Source organism: Anastrepha ludens, chromosome 6 (genome assembly GCF_028408465.1).
Source record: "Anastrepha ludens isolate Willacy chromosome 6, idAnaLude1.1, whole genome shotgun sequence".
NCBI classification, from domain to species: domain Eukaryota; kingdom Metazoa; phylum Arthropoda; class Insecta; order Diptera; family Tephritidae; genus Anastrepha; species Anastrepha ludens.
This window is the reverse complement of record NC_071502.1, coordinates 31,990,153-32,011,854: the sequence shown is the minus strand read 5'-3', so window position 1 is coordinate 32,011,854 and position 21,702 is coordinate 31,990,153. Positions and strand designations below refer to the sequence as shown.

General features: G+C 36.7%; 1 protein-coding gene across 9 annotated transcripts in view; it reads left to right on the top strand.

The window, feature by feature from the left end:
• Nucleotides 1-973: 973 nt before the first annotated feature.
• The window catches only part of LOC128866379 (mucin-5AC), a 97,123-nt gene continuing 76,394 nt past the window's right edge, over nucleotides 974-21,702 (top strand). For all 9 annotated transcript variants that reach the window (XM_054107069.1, XM_054107068.1, XM_054107067.1 and 6 more), the window contains exon 1: nucleotides 974-1,465. The gene's annotated coding sequence lies outside the window, so the exon portion shown is untranslated. The remainder of the gene's footprint in view (nucleotides 1,466-21,702) is intronic.

Genomic DNA, 21,702 nt, shown 5'->3' with positions numbered 1-21,702 from the left:
CCGATTCGTCAGTAAATAAAACTTTAGACCAGAAATCCATTCACTTGCCAATATGTGCCCGTGCAAACTCAAACCGAAGGCGACAGCTTCTTCCTGGAATCAAAGGGTTTTGTCGTTGTTCCCTGCTGAATTATCCACTCCTATTAAGATATCTTTTAAAAGTTGTTGAATGAACGCTTTTTCAGGATGTTTCGACGATATGTTGGACCAATTTCGCAGCATTAATTGTCGCATTTTGGTCGATTTCCTTTAAAATGGAGTTTACATCTTTTCTGGGCAGCTTCTTTGGGCGGCCGGTTCGCCTTTTATTTTCATTCGAATTCATACGAATTATCACAATGAAGAATTAATAGCAACGACGACTTACCAATTGAAATGTTCGAATAACGGTACTTTGCAGCTGTTGTAATACTTTTCAAAGTTTGCTTTGCTTTTGTCATACCGCTTTTATGTTGCTGTTTCGTAAATTTTTTATTATAAAGCTCACTTTCTTTAATTTAATTTTTATAATTCATGAAGAAATATGAATTCCGAAAAAAACTACATCAACAGTGTTTACAATTAGTGTAAACCTTCTGAGAAATAAGAGAGTACGCTGCTGTAAGTAGACTTAAGTCCTTCACTGTAAATATAATCAATCGTTCAACAGAACCCGAAATAAAAAAGAGAACCAAATTTCAATGTGCTATAAAACTGCATACACGAAATTTTTCTAAAAATTCTGATTAAATAGTTTGAAATTTTTAAGAATTTTTTTTAAATTTTGAACAAAGTTAGAATCTTTTAGTGGCATGGTTTTAGTTGTAGTATAAACGACTTATATATTTTTATAAAAAACGAGAAAAAAATAACGAAGTAGTCGAAACATTTTAATATGTCGCGCTGCTATTATTGTGTACACAAATGTAGTGATGTATGTAAATAAATAATAACTGTTACTCCATATTTCCTGTTGATTGACAAGTGATTAATTTGACTCTTGAATAATAATTTCCATACACATTTATGCACTTTAGATTCGTTCTATGACTTTTAATGAATACTGTGCTGCACTGTGTTGAAAGCTCCTAAAATCTTTTTCCAAAAAATTAAGTACTCAAAAGAAAAGTTTCAAAATCCAGCGTGAAAAATATTTATGAAAAATACTTATGCAAGCATATCCCTCAAGTGGCTTGCTTTCGTACGTGATTGTGCGTGTTTAAGTGCGTGTTAATCCTACTGCGTTTTGAAGCGCTCGCGTTGTTGCGCTCACGAGCAGATGCGCATGCACTTGCGTTGTTTATTCACTTGAACGCTGTTTGCTGTTCGCTGCCTGCTAATAAACATCTCTCTGCCGTTTGCTGTTTCGCTGCACATATCGCTACTTCTTCGGCATTCGCGACAAGCGTGAGACGAGTGTGTGTGCGTGTGTTTGGATTAGGCTGCTGCCGCTGCTGCTGTAACGAGACGCGCCTATAAAGTGAAGGTGAGTTTTTCACGCTACATAAATAATAGAAAGCTCAACAGACGTAGCTGCAATAACGAGGCTTACTTAGGCTGTGCATTTAAGCATGGATGACTGAGAGTGTGGTCGTAAAAGTCTGGCGGTGAAATCTAAATCTGTGCGAAAAACCGTTGCTATGCCGGATTTAGAATTTCATAGGTACATCCATGTACATATGTATATATGTATTGGTATTACTGTAAATAATTTAATATATATTCATATATTTTTAATCATAATCGTAAGTTAACGTGCTGTGAATTTTCGTAAGAAAAATTGTAGCCATGCAGAGGCATAATTTTAATGGAACGCAAATTTTATTTACTGTCTAATTCTTCCAAATATCTTCGCAGCTGACTGTACTAATGCTTTTTGGTAAATTTTATTCATCAAAACTGCATTCGAATTGGCGTTGAATAGAAATAAACCTCAAAATCATTTTTCCTAGAAGCAGCCCGAAACATGAGCCTTAACTGGATGCTGGATTGTCGATTATCAGCGATACACCCGGACTAACTTAGGAAAAATTCATTCGTGAATATTACGTTTGTCCAATTCCGTTCTGCAAACGGAATTGAGTGCAGCGGTTTTTTCAACGTGCTTTGGAATTTGAGCTCTTCTACACGTAAACCTCTTCGAATCGTGTCTTTCGATACATTAACGCCAACTTTTCTTAAAACTGCCTTAGCTTCACGCGACGATAAGTTCGGCTTGTCAAAAACAAATCAAAGATCTTCTGATTTTGCTTTGCAGAGGTACTTTTTGTTTTAGGCCTCGTCCGGGAGAGCCGTTAACGTTTTTAACTTCGGTGTACCGTTGGTTGGTCGGTTTAGGTGGTGATTCGTCCAGAATCTAACGAGCGCTTCCGCACCACTTTGTTGCCACATCATCGTTACCAACTTATTTAATGGCTATTTACAGCATGACTATATACAGTCTGTGCGGTTCAAGAACCTTACTAGGATGGTGACACTTAAGCCAGACAGTTTTTCGAGACTCTCGAATAGCATTTGGTCAGGGTTAGCATTCTGTCCTTCCGTGGGCATGGCATTCACAGAAGAAATGGAAGATTATTTCCCTTTTTTCCGGCTGTACACCATTTCACACTTTTATTCATGAAAGTCTTTGACTTCTTCAAATATTTTGCTGCAGACACGTGACAATTTTGAACCTTTAGGGTGTGCGCATAGGAATACTGCTTCACATCGTTCTTCATACGCGAACTCATTTTGTAAAAACGTTTTTTAAATTTCTCACAAAACTAGCAGTTTGCACAACGTGTGTTGCGGAAAGGATACGCCCATTTAACAGCATTTAAATTTTTTTTTTTTTTGCAACGGAACTCTAAGTTTGAATTTTGCCGACCACGCTTCTATTAGACAAACTCTATTTATGTTTCATTTAATTTTCGTATTCTTTTTATAAAAATATATAGTTTATATTACAACAAAAACCACATGAACTTAAACTGAAAATTTGTACGTAGTTTTAAAAAGTTTAATAAATTTATTTTAAAACTTGAAACTTTCTTTCTTTCAAACATTCTTGAAAATTTCACATTTTTAATTTTGAGAAAAAAAAATATTTTGCGACCGTCTTGTGTATTTTTTGCTTATAAAAAATTTCGAGCATTCCCTATATGGAAGAAAATGCGCAACACATTTTGCCAAAAAAATTATAAAAAATAAATGAGACTTTCTATCTAAATTAAATGGGCTATAAAACAGCATACCCGGATGTTTTCTAAAAATTCTGATAAAAAAGTTAAAAATTTTGTTGGAATTTTCAATTCTTTTTACAATAATTTTTGTAAATTTTGTACAAAGTTCGGAACTTTTATTTTTAAAGTTTTTTGCTATACAAAAAATTATGTTTTTATAAGAAATTAACGAAAAAGATGGGGCATGAAAAATTTGCGAATATTGTAAATAGTTAAAGTGGCTTCATTATGTAATCACGAGTGTATACATGTTTGACCGTATGAACAGCACTAACACACTTTCCCTACGATCTCAATTCAATACATTTAAATACTTACTCAGTATCGATATCGATTTATGGGCCATTCAAGGGAGGTTCGTGTCAAAACTCTTCAGTTTTGCAATCGCCTCTGACTCACCAATGCATAAATCAATAGCATTGCATAACAGCAGCCAAAGCGTCATTGTGCGACTTAAGTTACATTTATTTGTGCAAAGTAAGACTAATTCAAGTGCACGTACGTAAAATAAACAAAATGAGTATTCAAAATGTTATGAGGCCATGGTGAATTTGGTGCGCAGATCCGCATTCGGTTGTCTTGTGAGTTGTCAGCGGAAAGTGTTTGTGAGTCATATACAATAATTCCTACTCATACGCCGTTGATTTCCAAAAAGCCAACACGGGAGAAAATAAATAAAAGGCACAGAAACACCGTAAGACAAAATGAATATAAAACCGCAGATGAAGGCTGCGAAAATTTTCACCGGTTAGTGCCCTTCTGCGAAAGCAAAAGTAATTTTGTAAACCGGTTTTTACTGTGACAAAAAACCAAATTGTATACTTGTGATTGCATAGCCTTGTACGAATACACATACATGAGTACATGCCTGTGTGCTATATTCGTGTTTTTGTCCCTTCCGCCAGCACAGTGTATGGATGAACATAAATTTAATGGGAATCCATGTCCATTACTGCAAATGGGTATGAGAAATACATAATGCGAAATGGAAATGTATAGCTCATACTCATTTATTAGGGGCAATATGCTGATATTTAGATCAATAACACACACTAACCTTTAAAGTACTACATAGATCACTTTATTGGACACACATAAATGGCAAAATCGATACCCATTAGTTTATGATTGTGGTGCATACTCGTATAAGTGCATATATACAGTTACATATTAGAGATACATTTATGAAAATGATGCCGGCATGTAGACGAAAACTTCCCTTAAGCTGCATTTACTTATTGTTTTTATTTCCAACTGTAGTTTAGAGAAAATCAGCATTTATGGAGCTGCTCGCAGCAACACTTTCTATATTATTTCATAATCCGCAGCGCCTTTTGCATTTTGCCTTACCTCTGCTTCGTTCGTTGCTTTTAAATTGGTATATTTTCTTATTAAACGGCTTTAGGTCTAATGAGTGGTTAAATTTAAAGCTTTTTTTACAATATACAGGCTCTCTAATGGAAGCGGAGCCGGCAAAACTCAAGCATAATGGCTTCAATAAAAAACTACAAAAATGGATTTTGTGCCAAATGACCGCAAAACCACTTACACACAGTCTGTCTAATGGAAGTGCGTCTGGCAAAATTCAAACTCAGAATTCCTTTATTAAAAAAAAATGTAAATGCTACTAAATAGGCGTATCCTTTCCGCAATCCTCGTTGTGCAAGTTGTTAGTTTTGTGAAAAATTTAGAAAGCATACCTTGTTTTTACAAAATGAGTTCGCGTATGAAAAACGATGTGAAGCAGTATTCCTATGTGCACACCTTAAAGGTTCAAAATTGTCACGTGTCTGCAGCAAAATATTTGAAGAAGTCAAAGACTTTCATGAATAAAAGTGTGAAATGGTGTACAGCCGGAAAAAAGGGAAATAATCTTCCATTTCTTCTGTGAATACCATGCCCACGGAAGGACAGAATGCTAAGCCTAACCAAATGCTATTCGAGAGTCTCGAAAAACTGTCTGGCTTAAGTGTCACCATCCTAATAAGGTTCTTGAACCGCACAGACTGTATATAGTCATGCTGTAAATAGCCATTAAATAAGTTGGTAACGATGATGTGGCAACAAAGTGGTGCGGAAGCGCTCGTTAGATTCTGGACGAATCACCACCTAAACCGACCAACCAACGGTACACCGAAGTTAAAAACGTTAACGGCTTTCCCGGACGAAGCCTAAAACAAAAAGTACCTCTCCAAAGCAAAATCAGAAAATCTTTGATTTGTTTGTGACAAGTCGAAGTTATCGTTGTGTGAAGCTAAAGCAGTTTTAAGAAAAAGTCGCGTTAATGTATCAAAACACACGATTTGAAGTCGCTTATGTGCAGAAGACTTCAAATTATGGAACTCATTGAAAAATACTTGCGTGGGCTGAAGGAAATTTAGACCGGAATTGGGCAAGCGCAATGTGCACGGATGAGTTTTTCATTTAAGTGAATAGTTGCATACGTTAGTTCTGGTGAAGCAAAAACTCAACGGGAAAACAAATATGAACAGTCAAATAGTCATCAAGGCGAATTCGTCTAATTTGGAGCCGATTACCTCCACAGCTTACGCTGAAATGAACACAAAATATGATTCGTAGATGTGAGGCCATTATAGCTAAGGCTGGGGACTATACCTTTTATTGAATGCGTATTTAATTGCGTATAATAAATTTTATAAGAATGCAATGCAGTTTGTTAGAATCGTATTGGGTAAATAGTTTCAAAGTTATCGTGGTTACGCTTTCATTAGGCAGAAAGAACATACATAGAACAAAAATTCTCATTCATCCTCTTAACCGAAATTTTTAAGATTTTTTTTTGACTATTTCTGGTCCTAGCTCATAAAAACCTCTAAAAAAATTAGCTAGATTGTGCGAGTTACAATCGTTTTTTAAACGCACAATAGGGCCAAATCGAAGCATTTTCCACCACACCTAATTTTAAGCCAAACTGTTACTTTAAATTTATTTAGGCAGCGGTCAGTAGCCATTATTAGTGGCCACTAATTACTAAAATAGCTGCTGATTGTTCTTTGAATTTCATAAAAAATTATGAGTCAACGACTTTAAACATTAGTTGCCAGTGAGAAATGATGCGGCTATTAAATAATGAGACTGACTCTGCTAGAGACGCGGACGCCAGCAGCCACCAACAGTTTAGCATGAAGTCTTCCCTTTCGAAAGCGGCGCCTCTTGCTTTTGTAAACATTTTGATGGGTGCTTGTTTTCTGTTTAGCCGAAAAAAATTTAAGTGTAGCATTTGAGCAACGAATTGTTGCGCAATTTCCCACGAAAGAAGTATTCGTATATGGTAATAAATTTGTATTACACGCATCCATTTTTGAGTGATTCACGTATGGGTGAATCGAAATTTAAAGCAGTGATAATGTTTTTTCTTTTTCGATATTCATGGATCCCCAAAGGTCAAACTATTAGTCAGTTAAACTAAATGCACCATTTTGCTGAACTCTATGAAAGAATAATGAAAAACGACATGAATGGCGGAAGGATAAGTCATGGGTTTTCTACCAAAATGCTTAATTACGCATTATTTGTTAAGAGGCTTTAATGGGCCAGTACACCGTGCCAGTGCCCGGTCACTAGCCTTGTCTGCCCGTAATGGCACCATGCGACATCTGTGTCCTTTTCAAGCTGAAATATACATTTGAAGCCACGGTGTTTGAGTCCATTGAAGCAGTGAAAGGAAAATAGTCCTAAAGGATCCAGCAGAAGAAGATTTCAGCTCTCTTTCGAACAATGGAAGATTCGCATGGTGGGATAGGAGGGGTGTATATTACAGGTGTTAAGTAATTTAATCCGTTTAGCAAACATTTATGTTTAAAAATATTCATAGAGGATTTTAGATAGCAACCATTAGCGGCCGCCGTAGCCGAATGGGTTGGTGCGTGACTACCTTTCGGGAGCGTGTGGGTTTGAGCATGAACATCAAATAATAGAAAACGTGTTTTCCAGTAGCGATCGCCCCTCGGCAGGCAATGGCAAATCTTCGAGCGGGTTTCTGCCATGAAAAAGCTCCTCATAAAAAAGACCATCTGCCATTCAGAATCGGCTTAAAACTGTAGGTCCCTCCATTTGTGGAACAACATCAAGACGCACATCACAAAATAGGAGGAGGAGCTCTCCCGAACACCTAAGAGGAGTGTACGCGCCAATCATTTATTTATTTTATTAGTGCCGCTAGTTCTACCAGTAAGCCACTAATAGGGATTAGGGACTGCACACTGAATTCTAGTGTAAGAGGATTGCGCTAAAAAGTTATAGGAAGTCAATTATAAAATTCGTACAGATTGCTTAGTACTGTATAAGCTCGTATAAAAGAAATAAGAAAAATCTGAGGAGAGCTGTTTCTCGGAAATGACAAAAAACAAACAATTTTTTTTCCACAAAATTTTTCCACAGAAAATTAATTTTTTGTCCACAAAATTTTTTTAAAAATTATGTTTTATCCTAGAAAACTAAAAATGAGATTTAAATAATTTTATCTTAAAAATAAAAATAAAAATAAAAAATTTGATTGAAAAAAAAAAAATATCAAATAAAGTATGTAAAAAAAATTAAAAAAAAAATTTAAGAAAAAATCTGACGAGAGCTCTTTCTAGAAAATGACAAAAACAAAAGATCACAAAAATTTTTCACTATTTTCTTATAAAAAAATAAGAAAAATCTGAGGATAGCTGTTTCTCGGAAATGGCAAAAAAAACTTTTTTTGACAAAAATTTTTACTGAGAAATATTAATTTTTTCCCCAGAATTATTTTTAAAAATTTGGTTTTATCCTAGAAAAATACAAATAAAGTTTAAATATTTTTATCTTAAAAATTTGAAAATAAATTCAAAAATTCTAAAAAAAAAATGGAAATTATCATCCTAAATAATTTAAAAAGGAATTGAAAATTTAAACAAAAAAATTAAAGAAAAAATCTGGGGAGACTTCTTTTTTGAAATTGACACGGTGTTTTTTTTTTGTTTTTGCTTTAAACATTTTTTCACAATTTTCTTATAAAAAAATAAGAAAAATCTGAGGAGAGCGGTTCCTCGGAAATGAGAAAAGAAAATTTTTTTGACAAAAATATTTGCAAAAAAAGTTAATTTTTTCCCACAAAATTATTTGTAAAAATTATGTTTTATCCTAGAAAACTAAAACTAAAATTTAAATAATTTTATCTTATATATTAAAAACAAAATTAAAAATTTCATTTCAAAAAAAATTGGGAAAATATCAACCTAAATTATTTAAAAACATTAACAAAAATTAAGAAAAAATCTGAAGAGAGCTCTTTCTCAAAAAAACAAAAAAAAATTGTTCACAAAACTGTTTCACAAAATTTTTTAGGAAATAAAATTTTTTCATAAAAATGTTTACCAAAAAAATGATTTTTTCCAACAAACAGTTTTTTAAAAAGTATGCTTTATTCTAGAACATCATTTTGTTTTTTAATTTTTTTTTTAATAAATTGTTTTTGTGAATTTTAGCAAGAAAAATAATTTTTTCCCACAAACATATTTTTTAAAAAGTATGATTTATCCTAGAAAATGAAATTTTCTTTTAATTTTTTTTAAATACATTTTTTTTGCTGAATTTTATCCTCAAAAAATAAAAATAAAACTATAAAATTTTACCCTTAAAAATTAATAAAAAAATCACTTTAAAAAATTCTATACTAAAATGTTCGAAATGGAATAAATCTCAAAATTTTTTAATATTTTTCAAGTTTTGTTGCTTATTACAACCAAGTCTACAAATAAACCAAAGTTCAGAAGGTTTTACGACAATGTCCAATAATATTACTAGGATCAGTAGACATTGAATCGTTCTTATACTGTAATTCGATGAAAATCTAGTGCGTTTACGGAAATGTGCCCTATAATAGATTTTCATTTAACGAGATTATCTACTTTTTCGAGCTTAACTCCCAATCCATATTTAAAAAGCTAGCTTACGCATACAAAATTTCTCTCCTGAAATCGGAGATTATAAAATAAAACTAGATTATAAGGACTCCTTTTAAATTAATTAAATTAATTATTGCTTCTCTTGCCTTTTCTTCATATCGTTACTATTCCACCAATCCAAAACCTTTCAAAACAGTTTGACTGGTGATTGTCAATTTTACAGCTAATCTGCCATATGTGAACGCGTCCATAGATTAATTTTTGTGGATTTATTGCTAATCGCTGTATGTGTGAACGTACTTTTATAAGACCTTTTACATATGTAGACAAGAGTGCACCTCTTTCATTGAGAGCAATGAAATCAAGAATACCCCTGTTGCAGCTATTCTGAAATTTGTGCGCAAGGCGGAAACTCTCAACTGAACCTATGACTATTTTGCGCGACCAACTGGGGAACTTCACACAAAAGTGTCTTAGTTAGTGTCAATTATTCCCTGCTGCAATATTTTTTGTGCTGCTGTGGCGCAAACTGTTGCTGAGCAAACTTCTATATCGATATTTCTATGTTCTCAACAATTGGGCATTCATGAATTAAATGTTTTGCGGATTTTACCTGTAGACATCCGCATGGTGGACATTTAAATGATGTAATTTTTCACATATAATTTACACATTTAATTAAGTCGCGTCTCTTGAATAAAATAGTGAAACAGAGAAATAGGGAATTTTTATTGTTTTATTGTTTTATTTTAACACCACATCCAGGCGCGTCTTTTGAAAGACCATTTCTCCAAAAAAAAAAACAAAATCGTCATGCACTCAGTTAAGTTCGCCAGTGCATAAAACATAGAAAATCAAAAATGTTTTTTGTTTTTGTAAAATTCCCGCTGTTTACATTTTGAAGGCAATTTAGAGGAAATCTACTCAATTGGCTGTTAAAAGTTTGCTCTCAAGTGCCGCTGGCGTTACAATGAAGAACTGAAAACGGTAGTTCGTTGGGCAGTAAAAGCACAAAAAAATGACAGCAGTTGGTCTGCTGCACAAAGAAGACGAAGAAGAAGTACAATGCTTACGGCGTATTCAACCTTTCTAAGTACTTTCACTTTCATTAAGACGCTACTGCTGAATTCGACTTCGGGTTGCCAGCTTCAACTCCAACTGCAACAATAGCTGAGCTCGATGCTAATTTGATATCTGTTGTGCGCAGTTGTTTTGTTGCAGTTTAGAGTGACTGAACTCATTTTTCTGCGTCTTTTGCTACAACTCCTTTTTCTGCTACATATTTACATAGATTTTTTCTTCATATTTCACTATTTTATTTGTAGTTTTGGGTCTTTCCCGTTTGCGTTACATATTTACATTTGCTTTTGTGTGATTTTTATTCACAGTTCACAGTTTTCTATTTGGATATTTTTGACATTGGCCAGATCGCTCCAATTCAATGCTTTGTTTATTTCTGTTTAAAATTTCTCTCTCTATTTTTAATTCAGTTCAACAAAAGTTTTTGTATTTCTTTTTAAACGTTGTTGCTGTGCTGCTGGCGTTTTACGAAGGGCAAATTATTGCAGACGCAGCTATTTTCACAGCTGCATTCACTTACTTCTGGCGCTGTACAAAAATCTAGTGCACGTATTGGGAATGCACTTCAAAAACTTGCCATAGTATTGGTGCGCAATTATTTGGTAATTTGTACATTTTAAATTTTTGTTGTTGTCGACCAGCTGCTGATGGTGTAACCAATGCCAGTTTGGCGGTGACCTAATGATTAACAAATTATAAATGTGCCAAAGTAAGGTATTTTGTTGGTTCTGCAGAATTTTGTACTATAGGAGAGGGAAAAATTGGGTTGTATTGGGGCATCTGGGTATATATAAGTAGTTATAATTGTAGGTGAGAAGCAATTCAAGGATGATAGATACCAGGTTTGCTCGTTAGGTATAGCGAAAATAAAAAAAATTGACGGGAATTTTGGATTCCACGTCATTTGTTTTGTGTTTAACTTTAGCTTAGTGCTTTACTTAGCTCAATTTTGTGAAACAATAAACGAATCACGTCGGCATATCTGTCAAACTCGCCCAGAGTCGAACAACCGTCTGCTAGGTAGAACACTTCTAAATGTCTTTTCACCATGGAAGCAACTAAGCTGCAGCGACTCTTATGATTACTCACATCAACGAAGAGAGCGCTTGAATGAAACCAATACGGTGCTTCGAAGCTTTCTGAATCAAAACTTCTGAAGTTTGATGCATCTGTTCACCAGGAGATGTGGCGATTAAAAGCAAGTGGATCACAATATAAATGTAGATGGCCATAAACTATTTGAAGTGGTTGTGCTCTGCGCTTAGAACGTGCGAATTGCTAAAATATTGTGAATTGATACTAATTAAAGTAAAGTAAAGGGCCCCCTCTGGGTTGGAAAGATCAGGTGGAGAAGAACGTGGCTTCACTTGGTGTGTCCGAATGGCGCTGGTTAGCACGAGAAAGAAGGCGCTTTGTTAAACATGGCTAAAACCGCTTAAGCGACAATCAAGAAGAAAAAGAAGAATATTCAGGGTCCGGCACTCGAAGTGTAATCAACTTCGATCCGCTCGCGCAGCTGATTCAGCTGTCTGTTAGTTAGCTTAATGACAGTCCAGAGTATTGTTTACAAGCGCGCGGAAGCATTTTGCCGAGAGTGAACGGGAACATAAAAGTGTGATTGCATTATATTTGGCTGGAAAATCACAACCAGCGATTGTTCGGGAGCCCGAACACCTTAAAGTAAATAAAATTTTTGTTTATCGCTCCATTACTCGCTAAAATAATACTGGTAACATCACGAAATGTCATGGAGTTGGTCATCAAAAGACTGCAACGCCACGTGAAATGGTGCAATAAGTGAAGAAGCGACTTGAGCGAAATCCCCGACGAAGTGCCTATGAAACTGCGAAAGAACTGAAAATATCTGACCGTAGCATCCACCGCATACTGAAAAATGATCTCAAAGTCAAGCCTTACAAGAGCCAAAAGGCGCATGGCCTCAAATCAAAGCAGCAATCAGTCAGAGTTGCTTCGCTTGGCCGAAAGCGGTCAATTTCCGAACATCCAAATCGATAGAGTTTATTTGGCACGAGAAATTGAGCCATCGAATGGCCACCAGCTACAGAAGGCAGCACCTGTCAAAGATAATGGATTGGGCCGCTGTAATCGCAGATGGGCGCTCTCCAATCGTTTTCATCGAGCCTGGCGTTAAAGGTAATTGCGAAGTATTATCGAGGAAGTATTCTGGAGGTTGCTTTGAAACCGTGGGCAAACAAACATTTTGGTGGCTGACTGGTGAATGTTTCAACAGGACTCGGCACCGTCTCATAAAGCTCAAGTCTCGAGCCAAGAATGTTTAAAAAACCAAGTTCCGAGCCTCATAACGTCCATACAATGGCACTCAGATTCACCAGACGCGAATCCGATGGATTATTCAGTTTGGAGTATTTTGGAGAGCAAAGTCCGAACTAAAAGATTCACCAGTCTCGAGGTGCTGAAAAAAGCCTTTATCCCCGAGTGGGCCAACAAAAAATATCTGCAAGTCACATTCGGGCAGCTTGCGATTCGTTTCTGGACTGTCTCAAGGCCATAGTCAAGGTTAAAGGTGGTCATATCGAGCAAAAGTAAATTGATTCTTGATTTTGTGTTATTTTCACACATTTTTTACTTTGAATTGAATAAAAGTAATTTTCCCAACTAAATTTATAGCCATTTTAATTGGTTACACTTCGAGTGTTGGACCCTGTAGAACGCATTGCGCACATCTGCGAATTTTTGCACTTCACTCAGCTCTGCTAGTGGCATTAGTAAAGCCAAGATCAAGAAAAATTTGCGCTGAGGGCTTAATAATAATTATAATAAGCTCAACTATTGCCTTCATCCTCTCAACCGGCACGAGGGGCGGAATCAGTTGACGTACGGATCATTTTTGGCGCAGAGCCAAGAAAGCCAGAAGTTTGAGAAGCTTCGAGATCTAAAATGTTAGGCTGAAGAAAAATTTCATCAACTTCAATAAAGTTAAAGGGAGGATTGTGCCTATTCCTTAGAGGTAAAAAGCGAGTCTGATATACAAATGCTATTATTATATTATTTATTTATTTTATTTAGTTGGCGCTTACAGCCCTTTTAGGGTCTTTGACCGAACTCCTCCTCTTATTTGTGGTGTGCGTCTTCATGTTGTTTCACAAATGTAGAGACCTACAGTTTTAAGCCGACTCGGAAAAACAGATATTTTTTTTTGAGGTACTTTTTCATGACAAAAATACACTCGGCGATTTGCCATTGCCTGCCGAGGGGCGGCGGTTGTTCTTTAATTTTGCTGTTTCGTGCACGGAGATTCCAACCTTCGCACTTCCAAATAACATTCACGCATAAACCCAGCTATCATATGCACATAAATTGCTATTTTTATTAAATTAATAAAGCTCTGTTTCGAACTTTTTCGCTTTTAAATTTTTTGGTATTTTTGTTTTAAGCCTGTGCCGACCGTGGGTGTAAGGGACTCAGCCTCTGGTCACTAGTCCCGAGCAGTATGCGCAATTCATGAAGTCTTAACTCAGGACTTAAGTCTGGTAATATGGGCAACTGAAGTCCTTGAGTTCGCTTGAATCTGTTCTTAACAATCGGCTACCAGACCAAAGTATGACAGGCGACTTAGATACGCCTCCAAACTTACCAAGGTGTTAATACTTGAAACCGTTAATTATATTTTGAGAAGTATGGAAACTTACTGACTTGATCCGCTGTGCTTTTGAGTGCCATGGCCTCACACCGACAGCGGACATCCATGAAAAACTTAACGAAAGCTGTAGTTAACTGACTTAAAAATTTTCTGATGTACTTAATAGCAGAAGAAATTTTCAACAGAGGAAATATCGACTACGCATATCTCACGAAAAACTTTTGTTTTTTGTTATTGTAACTCTGTAAAGGGTGGTTAAGTTTTAAAGGCCGGTGTTGACTTTGAATAAAGTACAATTTTTTTAAGAAATTATTATCATTTCTCTTTATTATGATAACATTAATATGGCTCAATTACGTACGCAACAAAATATCGGCCAATTGGCCACCGCGGCTTCGGCGGCACACCTCCATCCGATGGTCCAAATTTTCGATGACGCTGTGGCATAGTTGAGGTTCTATGCCGTTAATGTGCCGAATTATCTCATTCTTTAGCTCTTGAATTGTTGCTGGCTTATCGACGTACACCTTTTCTTTCAAATAACCCCAAAGAAAGCAGTCCAACGGTGTCGTTGACGTTTAGGTGTGGTTCACATTCAACATTGGGTCTTGAAATTTAACCACCCTTTACATTCATATACTGTGGGCAAAAAGTAAGGTGAATTTATTTGTCAAACTTCGCGGGATTAAAATTTCGCTCTAGTTATTTTTTCATGAGTTGGCAGCACTGTTAATAACATCTGGGCCAACTTTCAAGTGAATGTCATTATCAGTAATATATCTACGCTTGTGTTTACCAAACGACCAAGAGTGCATTTTTCGATTTTTACAATATCTGATTTGATTGAGCAGAGAAGTGTCATCAAATTTTGTTTGCGGAATGAAATTTCGGCTGCGGAAACGCTTAGCATGTTGCAGAAGGCATTTGGTGATTCGACCATGTCGCAGAAAAATGTTTATAAGTGGTACAAAGACTTCAAAGAGGGTCGAGAACGTGTTGATGACTTGGAGCGCTCCGGACGACCATCGACGTCAACAGATGACCAACACGTCAATAAAGTGAAGGAGTTAGTGCTCAAAAATCGTCGGTTGACTGTTAAAGACCTTACTGATATGATCGGAATATCAGAAGGATCTGTGGAAACCATTTTGAAAGACCATTTGGGCCTACGAAAAGTCAAATCTCGTTTGGTACCGAAAACTCTCAATTTCTTGGAAAAAAGTCGTCGCGTTGATGTGTGTGAAACAATGCGTTCAGACTATCAGGACAAGCTCAAATGCATCATTACGGGAGATGAGACTTTGATTTATGCTTACGACCCTGAAACAACCGACCAATCAAGCGAATATCGTGCTAAAGGCGAGGCCAGACCGAAAAGAGCACGTCAAAGTCGTTCAAAAATAAAGGTCATGATGACAGTTTTTTTCGATTTTCGTGATGTGGTGCACTATGAAGTCCTTCCACCTGGCCAAACTGTTAATAAGGAATATTATTTGAGCGTTATGCGTCGTTTACGTGAAGCAATTCGTCTAAAAAGACCAGAATTATGGGCCAACAACTCTTGGTTTTTGCATCACGATAATGCACCGTCTCACACTGCACTCGTTCTTCGTGACCATTTCGCCAAAAATTCCACGCATATCGTTCCGCAACCACCGTATTCACCTGATTTGGCTCCGTGTGACTTCTGGCTATTCCCAAAACTCAAGAGACCACTCCGGAGAACGCGTTTCGAGTCGATTGAGGAGATAAAAGCTGAATCGAAGAAGGTGCTGATGGCTATACCGGAAATGGACTATTTGGCATGTTTCGGGGATTGGAAAAATCGTTGGCATAAATGTATTTCATCGAGAGGGGATTATTTTGAAGGGGGTGAAATTGATTTACAAGAATAAATAAAGATTTTTTATTTTACAACCAAATTCACCTTACTTTGTGATCTATCCAATCCAACTGTACATAAGCAGATATGAACATGTAAATTCACACACAATTTCCAACAATATTTCAATATTTTGTGTATTAAAATTATGAATGAACTTTTAAGTAGTAAAATAGAAATATAAATAGATTTTCTAACGGTAAAGTTGATATTAGATAATTTCATTAACGTTAATTCCTATTTCACTATACGCATTGAAGCCCGTGTAGCAGCACTCATTAATCAGTGTTAAAGGGACAAATCATTTGCGGCTTAGAGGCCATACTTAACACTCTTTGGAGGTGTCATCTCATCGACAAAGCGCTTTTCTTATACATTAGGTAGGTAGAAATGGCAGTCGGTCTTTCTTCTAACTTCAGAGTTTCAAATATTTAGCATTCAACCTTTCTCCATCACCGAAGATTGATAGGTATTTGTTTATTCGTAGACGCTGTAGCGGCACTAATATCCAAAAAATTCAAGCCTTATAAACAAACTAATGAATTTACATATCTATACATACCCACAAGCCTTACACACTTTGCTTTATGGAGAAGGCTTTTGTTGAGAAAGTAAAAAGGCATTTGGATCAACGTGGCAAAACGACTGCGCTTCGCACAAAAATAACCAAAAAATGCACACAAATGAGCAGCAAAATGGCGATGGAAATAATGCCGAAAATCAGTAACATGCGACTGATGCTGCATTTGTTGTTGCTGTCGCTGTTGCTGTTACTGTTGCTAGCGTGTTTATGGCTGGGCGATTGATCAGATTGAAATGTTAATTGTTTGTTTTGTTTAATTTTTTTTTTTAAATTTGTGCGTATTTCAATTCTTCAAATCAAAACTTTCAAACATTTGAATAAATCTCTTGCCAGAAAGTGGCGGAGAAAACAAAAGATACTTACAAAAAAACAAAAAATCACGCGAAGAGTCAGAGCGACATAAAGTAATTATTGTATTATGGGCACAGCTGCAGCTACTCACACATACAAGTGTTGAATCAGATTGCTTGCTGCGTAGATGTGGCTCTTAATATAAATATTTAGTTGGCAATCTGCTGCAAAATGTGACAAAAGAGAAATAAAAAATATTGGACTTTTATTATCTTGTGATCTGCCAAACTGGCTGTCGCCGATTGTGGCATGACAAACGTGGATTTTGACTACTTTCGCTGTAGAAGCGTCGAAGACATTTTGATGGTATTTTCTCATTCCCTGCTGCTCTATTCATATTGCTGGTACAATAAATGTATGTATATGTAAATGAGAATGTACTAACATATACACATGTACAATTATATGTACATATATACATTTTGGCTCACATAATTAAGTCAACGTTTCGAAGCTGCACAAAAGTTTAACAAATTTCAAAAAATTAATCTCAAAATTTTCAACTTTTTAATTAAAATTTTAAGAAAATTTCTGGCTATGCAATTTTAAATATACACATATGGTCATTAAAATAAGTACGCTGCCTTTTCTATTGATTTTCTTGTGCCGCTCGGAAAAATTCAAGGTGATTATTGTATCAGGTCAGTCCATAAGTTCGTGCGTTTTTTAAAGGTGGTTTTAAAATTAAAAGATGTTTAAAGTATTTATTAATCAATAATATATTTTTCTTCATTATTTACAATGTCTTCCCAACGTTTAGGCAAATTTTTAATTCCCTCCTCAAAAAAATTGTTTTTCCTAGGAGCCAAAATACGCTTCGATATGCCTTTTTATAGCTTCTTTTGAGGAGTAGTTCTTGTTACTCATATGGAATTAAAGTCCACGGAAAAGGTGATAATCACAAGGTGCAATATCCGGAGAGAGTGGTGGATGCGGCATTAGCTCCCATCCGAGCTCGTTCAGCTTGCCTAATGTTTGCCTTGCGGTATGAGATCTTGCGTTGTCATGGAGAAACAAAACTTTGCTTCTATTCGATTTTGTTAAGTGCCTCATTCAGGTTTGATAGCTGATGGGAATAATAATCAGCAGTTATCGTCTGGTTTGGTTCCAGAAGATCATAATAAACAATACCGGCCATATCCCACCAAATAGACAGGAGAATCTTCTTGGGGTGAAGCCCATCTCTAAAGGTCGGTTCTGGTGTTTCATCTTTATCTAACCATTGGCGTTTGCGAAAAGGATTATTGTAAAGGACCCATTTATCATCACCAGTAACGATACGGTTCAATAAACTTTCATTTTCAAGCCGCTGCAGCAGCTGACTGTCCGGCGGAGTCATAGGACTTTACTTTTTCGAAAATGAAGCTGGAGCATCAGGTACGGTGAATGGATTGCGCTACCGAGATATGATTAACGATTCTTTATGGCCGGAATTGGATGGTATTGATTAAAAATACGGCGCTACGTGCCACACAAACAACGAAACCATTAATCTATTATGGGAATAACACCTCTTATTGGAAAACCCTTTATTAAGTTGCGTTACTGGTCTTCGATTATTTTCATAAAGTGCTGTCCCATTTTAACTACTATAATTATTGAGTAAAGAAAATATTGCATGTCACATAAGTAGCGAATTAGATGGTTCATTTAATAACTAAAAATGTATATGACTTTCTTCAAAGATGGGTCGTGGGCTTGTTATGATTTGTGTGAATCGAGGGACTGGTTTACAATATTAACTGGTTGCTTGGAAGAGAGCAGATCTGCAATGAACTTTGTTTTCCGTTTTTATAACAAGGAAATATTGGTTTCTAGCGATACGAGATGGAGACCGACCTCTACGAATACTGAAAGTAGACATCATGTAAAATGTCAACACTTTTGGCGAATCTAAGCAGAGCTGGGAGATCCGCTTCCGAGACGTTCTGCAGACCCTCAAATAGTGTGGCTCCTAGGCATTTTAAACGCGTTCTTGATAATGCCGGACAAACGCACAGAAGGTGTTCCGAAGTTTCCTCAAGATCCTCTCTGCATTTCCTGCATTTGTCCGTGCGAGAAATCCCTATTTTGTGAGCATTATTTAGTAGATTAGATTAGGTATATTAGGTTGATCTGAATATATCTCACTTAGACCACAAGGGTCCGTAGTGTTACCAGTGTTGTTACAGTCGTGTTAAACATATATGTAAGAAGTTTGTGATGCATGTCTTGGCGAGTTTTAATAAACACTTTAACTTTTGTCAGTAATATCCTTCAAAGATGAAAAGTATACTGATCCTAGGCAGTTGTAATGAGCTCGGCTTAGAGCAGGACAGTGGGCAAGGAGGTATTGTTGTTGTTGTAGCAGCATAAACAATCCGCGTACATATACTGGGAATGCTGCTGAAGTGACAGTGCTTGGCCGGATATAAATCCGGGTCGTTCCGGTTACGTAGAACCAACTGCCGGGGGAACTGTTAGGTGTTCTAACGTACGGCTTTCTTCTTCACATAAGTTACATGCGTCGTTCTTGACCAATCTCATTTTAGCTGCGTGCGAGACAATGTTCTGTCAATACTCCAATCAATATTTTACACTCCTTACTTGGCAGTGACAGAGTAAAGTTGGTTGTTTTCGTCTTGCAAGTTCGTAGCATTATTTTGGCAATCCTGTAGAAGGTCGATGTTTCTCATATAGACTGTGCTGTCAGAGTTAGTCCCTCGTCTAGCTCCGTTTTCAGAACTGAGAGTGAGGGATATACATTCATGTATGTTCAACGTACTCATCCTAGAGAAGCGGATGACTGTCTTAACAAGCTCGCCAACTCTCGCCTTTCCCTCTACTCTCTTGTGCCCTGGTACCCAGTAAATTGTGACCAGTCAATTCTCGCAGGGCTCTCATCTATTTTGTATCTGCAGTGTTGCCCGCATGCCGAGCTAGTGATTAGAGCCATTATTGTTTTAATATCAGCTTGTCTATCAATGAAGATGTTTGTGCGAGTGTCGAGTGGATTAAACTCCAACTCTAATTCAGTTGTTTTCTTTACTGCGTAGATTTCAACTTGAAATATGCTACAGTGATTGGGAAGCCTGAACGGCTTTTGTAGATCAAACTGCGAGCAGAAGACAGCCGCTTCTACTCCTTCCGTCATTTTGGATTCATTCGCAAAGAAATTGTAAGCATAGCAATCGGATTTTAAATCCTTCTGCCAGCCATTCTGTTCTATTACAATACAAAACCAGGCCTCTTGTGGAATAACGTAGTCTGATCTTCCGTCTATGTGATGTACTATATATTAGGTAGGTAGGTGAAATTGTTGAAGTGCCAGTCTGGCACTCCTCAAGTTGCACTGAAGCGCCGTGTTGATATGATATTATGAGACCTCCAATAGGGAGATATCTACAGCCAGCCAGATCTGTTGATATAATGGAGAAGATTGATGGGATTCAGGTTGGCGCACTGCCCCAAGCTATTGAAGAAAGGAGCACCCAGTGACCTTAATTGTCTAGCTGCCAAACCTGGATATTTACAGAGAAAGAGCTCAATAGTCTTTTTCTCATAAAGGTCCCCACAACTTCTGCAATGGAGGTTAAATGGTAACCCTAGCTTTTCCGCATGTGTGTCGATCGTTCAGTGAGCTTAGAAATTAAATGGCAAGGAGTCCAAAGGACTTTCTGAGTGCTTCGTATATCGTATTGGGACCAAAGTGTTTTCGAAATAGCACATGTAGAAATGGAGCTCCATCTTTTCTGCACTTTCCAGAAAAATACGTTACGCAGATCCTCTTTAACAACTGTCAGGGGGTTTCCGATGACCGGGTAGGAGTTCTCTGAGGCCAATTCAGTTCTCTTCATGGCAAGTTCATCAGCAATTTCATTTCCCTCTATGTTCCTATGTCCTGGAACCCAGATCAGAGAAATGTTACCTGCACACCAAGAGATTTGATCTCCTCCTTACGGGAGTTTGTATGTATGTTATAAATATATATATATTGTATAATTGGCGGGTACACTCTTTTTGGGTGTTTGGCCGAGCTTCTCCTTCTATTCGTGGCGTGCGTGTTAATGTTGTTCCACAAATGGAGATGCCTACAGTTTCAAGCTGACTCCGAACGGCAGATATTTTTATGAAGAGCTTTTTCATGGCAGAAATACACTCGAAGGTTTGCCATTGCCTGCCGAGGGGCGAGCGCTATTAGAAAAATATTTTTTCTTAATTTTTGTGTTTCACCGAGATTCGAACCTGCGTTCTCTCTGTGAATTCGGAATGGTAGTCACGCACCAACCCATTCGGCTACGGCGGCCGAATGTAGGTATGTAAGCCTTTGAGAAAATTGCCCAGTCAACCTCAGGCTTAGTGCAGATGTTTTGGCTGAGTTTCTTACTACTATTGTAATTTGCTTAGGTGCCGGTCGAGAAGTCTTTCTATTGCCGCTGTTGGAGTTGTGCTCATAGCGCCGGTTACACGTATACCTATCCTATCCAATTCTTTGCGGGCTCTCCAAACTTTGCACGTATGTTATGTCAGTTTATCACACACCGTCCACTATACTAACGAATCACGGAGCATTTTGGTCTAATGACCGCCATGTATATCCAGCAAAATCTCAACTGTAGTGTTGTAAATGTGATCGTAATCAAGTCGCATGTGTCTACAAGCATATATGTGTTTGTATGCGTTTATGTATGCATTTGCATTTTAAATAGTTTTAGTTATAGTTTTTCTATCTTATGCAAATTGTTTACTGCCCCTTTTTTATTATCCCAGAATACCTGTATATCTAAGAATTTGTATTTAATCCGCTGCTACTTCGCTAACTCTTTTACATTTATTCTTTTGCCATTTTGTCTTCTACCTTTTTGCGGTAATCTGCCAAAGAGTTGTTGTTTGTCATCACTAATTTTTATTATGCAACAAGTTTCCTTTGTTTAATGATTGGCCATTTGCCACTGAGAGCTTAATGACATTCACTATATTTACTTGTTTATTGTTTAGTGTCCATAAAATGCAACATTTGCGCCGTCATTACACTTACATCACACTACATAAGTGTATGTGTGTATGTATATGCATATGTGTGTATATGTACTTATAAGCAAGCTTAA